We start from the raw sequence: 11,215 nt of genomic DNA, 5'->3' as shown, positions 1-11,215 counted from the left end.
ATACACAATTAATCACTGCTGGCTGCAGATACACTACTGTACTATAGGACATTAGAAATTATTCTAGCTATCCAACTGCACCCTGTCCCCTTCAACCATTCTCTCCCAATGTCCCTTCTCACAGCCTTTCTGGCCTCTCCTTCTATGAGATCGATTTGTTACTATTCACATACAGGTAAAAATACATAATCTTCATCTTTCCTTTTCTTTTTCCTCCCTTTCGTGTGTGTGTGTGTGTGTGTGTGTGTGTGTGGTATTAGGGATTGAACCCAGGGTGTTTGCACTGAGCCATATCCCCAGATCTTTTTACTTCTTTTATCTTGAGACAAACTCTCACTAAGTCCCTAAATCACTCAGTCTGGGATTAAAATTTTGACCCTCCTCCCTCACGATATTTGTCTTTCTGTGCCTGACTTAGTTAACCTAATATCCTCTGGGCTCATCTGTGTTACCCCTAGTGACAGAGTTTCATTTTTTATGGCTGAGTAATGCTCCGCTAAGTATAGATTTAATACACATAATTTATAGGATTATTTTATAATATCCACCCAAAAAGTCAAATGCGGAGGAGTGCAAGAGTTCTGTCCACATGCTAGAGACCTGAAGATTCCAGCCGAGGGCCTGGATCCCCTGGCAGTGTCCCCCACAAGTCCAACCAAAGGCCTGAAGCCCAAGGCAGTGTCCTCCAAAGAGTCCAGCTAGAGGCCCAGAGCCCACGGCAATATCTCATGCAAGTCCAGATTGAGGATCTGCACCGGGAAGGCCCAAGGGCCGGTAGTGAAAGCTAGGAAGTCCGCGTCGGTGGGGTGAAGGGCCGCCAGGCAAAGGGAACTACACTGGAGCCAGCAGAGGTCCCCGGAGATTTACTGTGAAACTGCAAGGAAAGTACAGGGCTTGGGCTTGTTATCTGTTAGAACTCAGAAGGATCCCCAGCGACGGTGAGGACCTGAGCTCCTCCAGTGTTGAGAACAGCCAGGTTCACATCAGGAGAACCAGCCGCGGGAAGCTTCTCCAGGAAATCAACAGCATATGACCTCGCTCTTCAGTTCTCCTCTTCGGCACTCGGCGACAGTTCTCAGGTGGGTCTTCCGTGCCCAGAACCACACTGACTCAGTTCCGCTGGACGTTCCCAGTTGACCGTTAGTTATTCCATCACAGTATATATGCCACATTTTATTTATCTGAAGAATAATATCTTTCAAGTAGGGATTCTGCCATTCAATGAGTTAGTTTACATCCCAGATTTCTGTTACTCCACATTTTCTAAGCTATCTGTTGTGTTTCTTCAAAGTCAGTCAAAAGGCTACATTGGATAGGGTCAGAAGCAAGCCCAATGACCAGGCTCCTTCTGTTCAAGAATCAAACATTTAATCTTCAGAAAATTTCTGTCTATCCAGCTACGGTTCTCCTAATCCCTAAATCACCCAGAACACACACTTTCATCCTGCCTCTAAAGTAGAATATGCCAAGAAAGGTTTTCAGACCTTGAGACAGTTAATTTTATGGGCCACTTTGACTGGATCATAGGATGCCCTGATGTGGGATTAAACATTACTTCTAGGGGTGCCTGTCAGGGTGTTTCTGGAAGGGATTCACATTTGAATTGAAAGACTGAGTTAAAGGGATTGTTTTCCCCAGCATGAGTGGCAGTATCCAATCTTAGAGGCCCAGGGTGGACCCCAAAACTGGAGGAGAGAAAGATTCACTCTGTACTGGCCGCTCCGCCCTTGCTGCTTCTGGTTCCCAGGCCAGGTACAGAGTGAAATCTACACCGTGGGATCTGTGGTTTCAAGTCTTCAAGCTACACCCCAACCAGCTCTGCTGGGTCTGCAGCTTGTTTGGAACCTAGCGAGGGGAGTGGGTCACACAAGGGTGGCTTGAGAGCCAAATGTGGCATGTACGGATCTGACACGTGTTTGTGCCCTAAAAGTCAACTCCAGAACCATTTATGATCTGTGTAAGAGGCCCGAGGCTGCGACTTGAAGAACCGAACCACAAGGTTTAATTGCAGCCGTGCTTTAGTATGTCACTAAGGAAAGGTCAGCCCCAAACCTGTTTTCAAAACACAGAGGAAAATTCCTCTAATGACTCTATTTGAGCAAAGGACAGACCTTGAGTTGCCATACAGGTTTTTCCATATCAAATTGCTCAGCCAAAGAAGTAAAATGATGCCATTTTCTTCGTCATGGGTGCCATACCTTGTCATGTGTCCACTTTCCCATGGTCCACTAGGTACTCGCATTTGGCAGGAACACAAACTAATGCAGATTCTTTGCATGATCTAGATGTTCACATAACAAGCAATCAGATTAATTAGTGACAGTCATTTCAGCGAACTGATGTAAGAGTGTCAGCTATTTGCTCGACCTGTTGAGAAATCAGTAAGAGCAAGACAGAAAGAGCAGTAACAAGACAAAGTTTGAAGAGCAAGAAAACTGTAAGAGCAAGACAGAGTTTGAAAAAAAAAAAAAGCGTGTTGTAGAGGATCTGAGGGGAAATAGGATAGATTTCCACTCAGCCCTGAAATAATAGCCAAAGAAAAGTTTTCTCCATTAAAAGGAAGGGATGTTTTGGTTTGGGTTCCGGGCTAGGGAGACTTCGTGGGGAAGAAATATAAACGGAAGTCACATTTCTTTATAAATGACCTTGGGGAAAGCTTTTCACTTCATTGCGTCTCCTCCTCCTAAAGCTTATTGACCCTAGAGATTCTCACTTTAAGGTCACTTGCAGGAATGATCTTCTAGTTATCCTGGGAGTGTGGGTTCAGTGTAGGTGAGTCACAGCACTTCACGAGGTCCTGCTTAGTGAGGTGGCAGTATGTGCTTACCTCCATACTGACCTCCTGGTAAACAGGAATGGAGAGTTGCCAGTGGGCAGAGCCATGTCCTTTGTACCTGTTGATGCTACACTCCAAGAATGCAAGTTAGGCCTCATATACAGACCATTGTAGTACCAAATTGTTCACTTGAGTCCGCATCATGTTCACTTGGCCCAGTTCACTTGACCCAAAACTGAGAGACACTAGTAGGCACAGGGCCGCCAAACACTGTTTAAAGAAGGGCAAATCCGGGATTTGCAGCTCTACATCACCATCCAGGCCACAAGAATGACTCCTGCCCATTTCAGTCCAGTTTCTCCACAGGTTTTCTTAAAGTTTTCTTTTTCCCACCAGCCAATATTTTACTAATCCACAATATAAATTAATATGTAAAAATGTCTTTACGATCTTTTACCATCTAAAACACAGAGGTACCTTGGTTCAAGAAAGTTTTTGTTTGAGAGCAATTTGGTTCACAGACAAAAGCATTTCACAAATTTCGTTTTTGCTTGCCAGCTCTGTGTTGGGTAGCAAATATGACCACGGCTATCTTTCCTGCACAAAAACAAACGTTGCCATCTTTTCCAAAACGATGGAACAAATTCAGCTCATCAACTGGGGTACCACTGTGTTGCATCCTGCAGTTCTCAAGGATGAATTCTTTGACCTCCATCCTCTTTTGTTTAGAAATGCCTTTGCTACTGGCACTGCATGCTCTGTTCTGACGACTCCACATCTGTTCACACAGACATTTGTCATGGGCTCTGCTGCTGCTCAGTGAACAATGCCTGGGTCAGGTAGACTGCTCCATCTTGCATCCAGATGTCACCACTTATTGCCAGATTGATGGGAGGCATCTGTTCCTTAAAGATGTGCTGTAGAGAGCAGCAGGGAGCCTCCCACTGGATCTGCTTCCTCTGGGAGACAGTGGTCAAATGCACCCCACACACACACCCTACACACAATCTCACGTGCATTGGGGCAGTGGGAACAACCCCGCTTCTCTAATTCTTCTCCCCCTAAAGTGCATTTTATGTCCAAACATTTATGCCCCACTTACCCCGAGGACGAGGGATGTACAGAGTATGAAATCTTAATGAGTACCTTCAAACTTTGTGAGAGCAGGTAGTTTATTTCTGCTGTAAAATGAGTTCCTTGGTCTGGCCCAGTCCATAAAGGAATACAGTACCAGTTGAGGAACAGGCTGTTATCAATTTACTCACTACCACTGTGGAATGAGGTAGGGACACAGGTGGGGGTATTGCTATAACAAAACACCTGAGGCTGGGAATGTGTAAAGGAAGGAGGCTTATTTTGCTCATTGGTTTGGAGGTTCAAGAGCACGGCACCAACATCTGCTCAGCTCTGCAGAGGTCACCCTTGGCCGTGTCACCCAGTGGGTGGCTTCACAGTGGGAGTGCATGCTAGGAAAAAGATCTTACGGTGGAACAAGGAGCTAGAGTGGGAAGGAGCCCACCTTGCTCTTCTATAACACATTTCTCATAGGAACTAAGCAGAGTCCCATGGAAACTACTGCTGTAATTTAGATCAAGAATGTCCCCCAAGATCTCCTGCACTCATACGCAGGGCTTCTGAAAGGCCACTGAATCACAGGGGTGGCATGCTGGTTGGCTGTTAGGAGGACGGGTCTGCTCAGAGACGGCAGTCAGCACGGCTGCGGCCTAGGAGGGTGTATTTCGCCCCCTGCTCCTCCCTTCTCTCTATTGCCAGGCTGCCATGGTGTGAGCGGCTCTTCCTCCTCTATGCTCCTCTGCTATTCCACTTCTGCCTTGGAGCCAGCTGACCGCAGACGGTAACCATGGGCCAATATCAGCCTCACCCGCTTTAAGTTATGGGTGGCAGGTACTGTGCCCCACCAGTGGGAAAGTGTCTAAGACAACTACCTTAAGCTCAGACCTTAAGCTCTTCTGAGGGCCACGTTTCTGATGACCTACTCACCTGCCACCAAGTCCCACTTCTTAAAGTTCCACCCCCCATTAACATCTTCACACTGAGGACCAGGCTTCCAACACACGAACCTGAGAGGGAAACAACCACATCTAAACATCACAGGTTCCTAGCTTTGGAGGGAAAAGGACAGAAGAGTCTATTTCTGGCCATGCGCTTGGCAGCCTTGTCAGTCCCATCATTCTTTAAAGATATAGCATTATTTTCTTTAATATTGGCTGAACAAAGAACAATACCAATCTTGGGAGGGAGGCAAATAGCCTGTAGTAAGGCAGCAATGACATATCCACTAGCAATAGAACCAGCAGAAGTTAGGAATCTGAGGGATTTACAGATTGTGCCCAACAGAATGGGCCTCCGCGGTACATATCTGGAGTCTATTTAAATAGTGGTACTTTTTCCTTCAGCACTGCACAAGTACTAGAAACAGCTTTAAGTTCATCAGCGTGGTCTGGCCTTTACGGTGGGCAAAGAGTATGTTGCAGGTATTTCATGTGGAGAAACCATCCAGTTATCATTTCCCTGCAGATTTTTACCTACAAGAGCCATCACAAAAGAGGTCTGGATTGTCTGAAAGGGGGTCAGAGAGACATTTTAATACCTGTAGCTGCAAGGCAACCCTGTGGGATGGAATGAAGTCGGTTGCCCGTCATAAGGGTGAAGTAGCAGAGTAGCCAGATTTGAAATATTACAACGTGAGATGACAGAGACATTGGTTAATAGGGCCTGTTCATGAGTGGTTTGTGGACATACAGAAAGGTGCTGTGTCTTATGAACTTATAAGAGGAGACACAGCCTGAGGAACGGACAGGTGGGTGGGAGTCTAACATAAGAACACTGATTTACTCAAGTAGGGTGGCGAAGCCCTGCTGTGCAGGGGCACGACGGCTATCACTGCACCCACCTGATATGAGAAACATGGTATAGGACGTATCCAGGAAGCAGAAGGTTATCCTAAAGTACCTACATTATTTTCATGGCCACAGAGGTGAAAAAGTATATTAAAATTAGCAAAGCCAAAAGCAGGAAAGCTTAATTTTAAGGCTTCCAAGGAGGATAATGCCTCTGAGAGCCAGGAAATGGGTTCTGAGGTAGTGTCTAGAAGAGAGTATGGAGATGTTTAACAAGGGCAGCAAAGGTAGGAATCCAGGGCTGGGAATTTGGTTCAGTGGTGCCACATCTGCCTTGCATGCACAAGGTCTTGAGATTCATCCCTGGAAAGGGCGTGGGGGGAGCAGGAAACCGTAGTAACAATAGCCAGTAGTCACTAGAGACATACGCAGCTGTTTTTTGTTTTGTTTTGAATTTTTGAGAGAGATGGACAAAGTTGATTTAAGGTGCTTTGAGTTAAAGTTTCTGAATGCCCTGAGACAATGTATGTCCTAAGTAGGTAAGTTTTTTGTACCCATTGAAATTTAAACAGGGAGACTTTATTCAGCATCCTATTGGGTTTGGTTACAGTTAGAGGTCATCAGCATACTGGACAGCAGTGCAGTTAGGTAAACCTTACAGGGTCTACGTTGACTTCAAAGACTTGGAAAAATACAGAGAGATTCACCACATCCTTGCGGCAGGTGAATCCATGTTCTCTCAGCTGTTAGTGTAAATGTAAAGAGAAATTTCAAGCCAGGGTACTTGAGAGAAGGTACTGGGCTACTAATGGAATCAAAAGAAAAACCGGGCATAGGTCAATTCCTATACACCAGGTTCTGTCCGCAGGAAGAGAGGTAAGAATGGTAGCTGGATGAGGGACTGTGGATTGGTGAGAAATTTCAAAAGAATTTATGGCTCTCAGATCTTGGACAAATCAATAGATTAGTTTTCATCTAATCAAATCTCCCTTCTTTTCTTACTGACAAGATTGGGATGTGTATCAGTTAGGGTTCTCTCGAGGAACCAAATCAATAGAGAGTATATGTAATTCTGTAAAGAGATTTATTAGGTAGGCTTCTTTGTTAGGTGGAATGGTCCACATGGCTGTCGAAGGGATCAGAGGCAGAAGAGTCCACAATGGCCACCTGTGCCCTGGAGAATGGAGGATCCAGGAGCTGCTCAGCCCAACAAGATGGAAGCTGCAGAATGAGTGGGATCCAGGATGCAGCCCCAGCCCAAGGTCAAGGCCTGGAAGCAAATCTGCCTTGGATCGCTGGAGAAACTGCTGATGTCCAAAGAAAATGGCAAAGACCGGAGCTCTTCCAAAACAGGAATGCTTCCTTCTTCTTTCCCCTTTTAACTCATCCAGGCTACACACCTATTCACTGGTGCCACTCACACGCGGGTAGAACTCCCCCTTTGATCTGCTGTCCTCCATGTGAGTCGTTCATGGACTCACTCAGACAGTGCTCCACTAATCTTCTAGGTGGGTCTTAATCCATTCAAGCGGATGCACCATGATTGATCATCGCAGGGTGTTTCCGAGTGAGGAAATAAAGACAAGAACATCTACCTGTAAATGCATTCAATTCCATCTTGTGAGAGAGGGTACTGGGCCACTAATGGAAAAGATTGCTCCTTCTCCAAGCAGTACACATAGTTTCTGCACTTTGTAGCAGTTCAACCTCACATGTATGTGACACGCAGGGGTAGCATCTTTTAAGGTTGCATCCTTTTGGTGGATTTTAAATTGAGATGAGTTTCCATTACAGAAAGGAACAAGGTTAGGTTGCTCTCAGGTCAAGGAAACAAAAACACCTTTCTCTCTATATGCTGGAATATAGAATTCAACTTTCATGAAAGAATCATATTGAAAAATTTTTCTGGGGCTGGGGATTTAGTTCAGTGGTTCTCACAAGAGCAAGGTCCCAAGTTCCATCCCCAGTACAAAAAAGAAAAGAAAATATTTTCTGGTTAGAAGCCAGAAACTCAAGCATCAGGATGGATATTAAAGGGACCTGAGGATATTGGGTGACCCTGGATGTAGGTAGGGAAATAGGTTGCCTAGAGACAGTGACAACATGAACATCAGAGGCAACAGGTAAATGTAAATCCTCTGAGCAGATGGTAGAGAAAGTCACACCAGTGTCAATTAAGAAATCCAATTCCCAGTTCTTCAAGTTTGGTGTTGGTAAGGTACAACCGAGTATTAACTGACCCCATCAACTAATGAGGCACTGTCAAACAGAACAGAGAGAAGGAAACATCTTGAGATGCTCAGGCCTAAGGAGATTGTTTTTTTAAGCTTTTCTTTCTTTGAACTACAAGGTGGTTGCTTTCCAGTGAATTTTATATCCGGAGACAAGGAAGGCTCTGTGGGTGGCAAGAAAAATTAGGGGATTTTGAGTTTCTCTTGAAATCATGCTTTTCTGTAAGTACTCAATTTGCTAGGCAAGGGATATTGATTTTGCCTTTTTTTTCCCCCTCTTATTTTCTTCAAGCTATTTTAAAAGAATTACATAGCCACTTCTATAATAATGTTTGAAGACTGACTCACCAAGCCAACCAGACTATTTTGGATTTGCTTCTTTATATCAAGGTGAAGATTTCCAATCAAGAAAGAAATTTAAAATTTCTATGCTCTGAATGTTCATGGTTTAATGCAGTTTGCCTTTGAAAAGTTGTAAAAAGTATTCCACAAAGGCCTTAAGATGTTCTTCTTCCATCTGAGCTCATGATTCAACTTTAGATCAATTCACCTTGGAGGAAACACCTCTATCATCACTCTTTCAGGCCCTAAATATTGGTCTCTAATTGATCCCTTTCCTGGCCATTCACAGAAGGGTCTGGAAGAAGCCTGGCTACCTGTATCCCAGGGCATTTGTCCTCTAGGTGTGAAGGGAAATTTCTCTTCACTCGCTGAAAGTTTAAAAATTGTCTGTTAAAATAAATAAACAATGGGTTAACAGTAGAAAAGATACAAATTTATTTATGTGATTGGGAACTGCACAAAATATGACCCAACTGTTGAAGCTTAAATAGCCTTCTGAGCTACAGAAAGAAGTAGGAATTCAGGAGGCAGGGAGAAACAGAAAGGAATAAGCCGGGCGTGGTGGCGCAGGCCTGTAATCCCAGAACTTGGGAGGCTGAGGCAGGAGGATCACTGTGAGTTCGAGACCAACAGTGGGCTACATAGTGAGTTCCTGTCTCAAAAAACCAAAAAAAGAAAAGAAAGAAAAAAAGAAACAGAAAGGAATAGAGAGCTGGGACTCCGGAAGGAGGCATAGGCCATCAGAGGGTCTGAAAAGGAAATATGCTCTGAGCAAAGGCTGTTTTGTGCTTGATCAAAAAAAAACAAAAAAACAAAAAACAAGGTCTCCTTGGTAGTAGTCCTCATAAGAGTACAGGGTGATTTAATCTCCCTTGTGAGTTACCCTTCTCTGTTTGATGAGATTACAGGGAAGGTTCTCCAGACAAGTTCATTCTTTCTGAAGGAAATTCCTGTATTCTGATAATACAGATTTAGAGTAAGCCCCTCCCTGAATTTGCTGCTTCCTAAACTCTTTCAGTTGGAAGCCATAATTATATCAAAGTACCACACTTTGGAGTTCCACTTTCTGAGCCCCAACAGCCCCCCAATAATACATTATAGTATTCATTAGAATTGGACCTGTCTAATGAATGCAGTACTGTATTAGACACTTTGCTATCATGGGAAGAAATATCTGAGGCTCCCAATTTAAGGAGGAGAGGTTTATTTTGGCTCGCGAATTCGGAAGATTCAGTCCACGGCCAGCTGGCTTCAAGGCAGAAACCGTGGTAGAAGAGCATGGTGGAAGAAAGCTGTGTAACCCATGGCAGCCAGGAATCAGAGACAGGGAAGGACTGAGACCAAGAAATATACCCTCCGAAGGAACCCCCCAGCAACCCACCCCCACCAGCTGGGCCTGACCTCCTCACAACATATTCAGCAATGAATTTATCAACAGATTAATGCAGAGATGAGGATAGTGCTCCCATGATATAACCACCTTCTGAAAACCCCACCTCTGAACACATGAGACTTGGGAGACATTTCAGAACTAAACTATAACATTCTGCCCCTGACCCCCGACCCCTCCAAATAAAGTATGTGTCCTTCTCATCTTGCAAAATGCATTAAGTCCATCTCTAAGAGTCTTCAAAGTCTTAATAGTTTCAAGGTTTCTCAGAAGTACAGGTTCAGAGTCTTCTCTGAAACTCAAGGCAAACAGGCTGTGAGCCTCAGTAAAAATCAAAAAGAAACTTAAATACTCCCATCATACAGTGGCACAGGGTAAACATTCTCATATCAAAAGGGAGAAATAGAATGGAGTAGGTCCAGAGCAAGACAGAAAGCCACCATGGAGAACATGAAGTCATGTAACTCCATGTCTGGTTTTCAGGGCACGTGATGGTAAGAAATGAGTTCCAAAGGGATTGGGCAGCCCGGCCCTTGTGGCCTTGCTGGCTGCAGCCCACCTATCTACTCTGTTGGGATGACTCTTCTTGTGTCCTGAAGCTTTCCTGAGCAGATATTTCAAGTTCCTGGCATCTCCTACTTCCTGGAATGTGCACTTCATTCCCACAGTTTCATGCACTGCTCTCTCAAGAGCTCTTTTCCTGGCCTCGCCAGCCTTCCTTTGAGGTAGAAACCTACATGACCCTACAACTCTTGCATTCTACATGCCTGAATAAGCAGTATCACATGGACAATGCTAAGGTCTACTACCAGCTCAAGCAGTAGCCAGGCCCTCTTATATCATGGCTGCAGCATCCACTTAGTGCCTATATGAGTGAGAATGGTGAAATGAATCCTGGGGAACCAATTCCCTACGTGATCCTTCTTGAGTAGTATTCCAGGGGCTCTCTCCTCAAATTAAATGTTTATACCTTTGTACTCTTGAGCTGTTGTCTTGCTATTTCCTGAGAGGCCCTCAAGGCATCTTCTTATTCTAGTTCAATGTACTTGATGCCTTTTTAACAGTGCTAATCTCTATAGCCACCACTCCTTCTTTGGCCCCAACTTTACATGATTCTTTTCAGACAAAAATGTAAGTTTTTCAAATCTTTTGGATCTGCCTTTTGCTCCCAGTTCTCACTATAAATCTGGCTATGAGCAGCCAGCAGTACCCAGGCTCTGGCCTGAACCTTGGGATACCTTGAGATTTCCTCTACCAGATCAATGAGTCCACTGTCCTTAAACTCAGCCTCTTGCAAAGTCTCAAGACATGGACAAAATGTAGACAGGTTTTTGTTTTGTTTTGTTTTTTCTAGACTGTATATCTTAGTGAGGGTTCTTTAGTGGAATAGCATCAACACAAAAAAAATTATAAGGCTCTGGCCTGAACCTTGGGATACCTTGAGATTTCCTCTACCAGATCAATGAGTCCACTGTCCTTAAACTCAGCCTCTTGCAAAGTCTCAAGACATGGACAAAATGTAGACAGGTTTTTGTTTTGTTTTGTTTTTTCTAGACTGTATATCTTAGTGAGGGTTCTTTAGTGGAATAGCATCAACACAAAAAAAATTATATAT

This window comes from Fukomys damarensis, unplaced genomic scaffold (genome assembly GCF_012274545.1).
Source record: "Fukomys damarensis isolate Sample0158 unplaced genomic scaffold, DMR_v1.0_HiC HiC_scaffold_17, whole genome shotgun sequence".
In the NCBI taxonomy this organism is placed as follows: domain Eukaryota; kingdom Metazoa; phylum Chordata; class Mammalia; order Rodentia; family Bathyergidae; genus Fukomys; species Fukomys damarensis.
Note: the sequence above shows the minus strand (reverse complement) of the source record.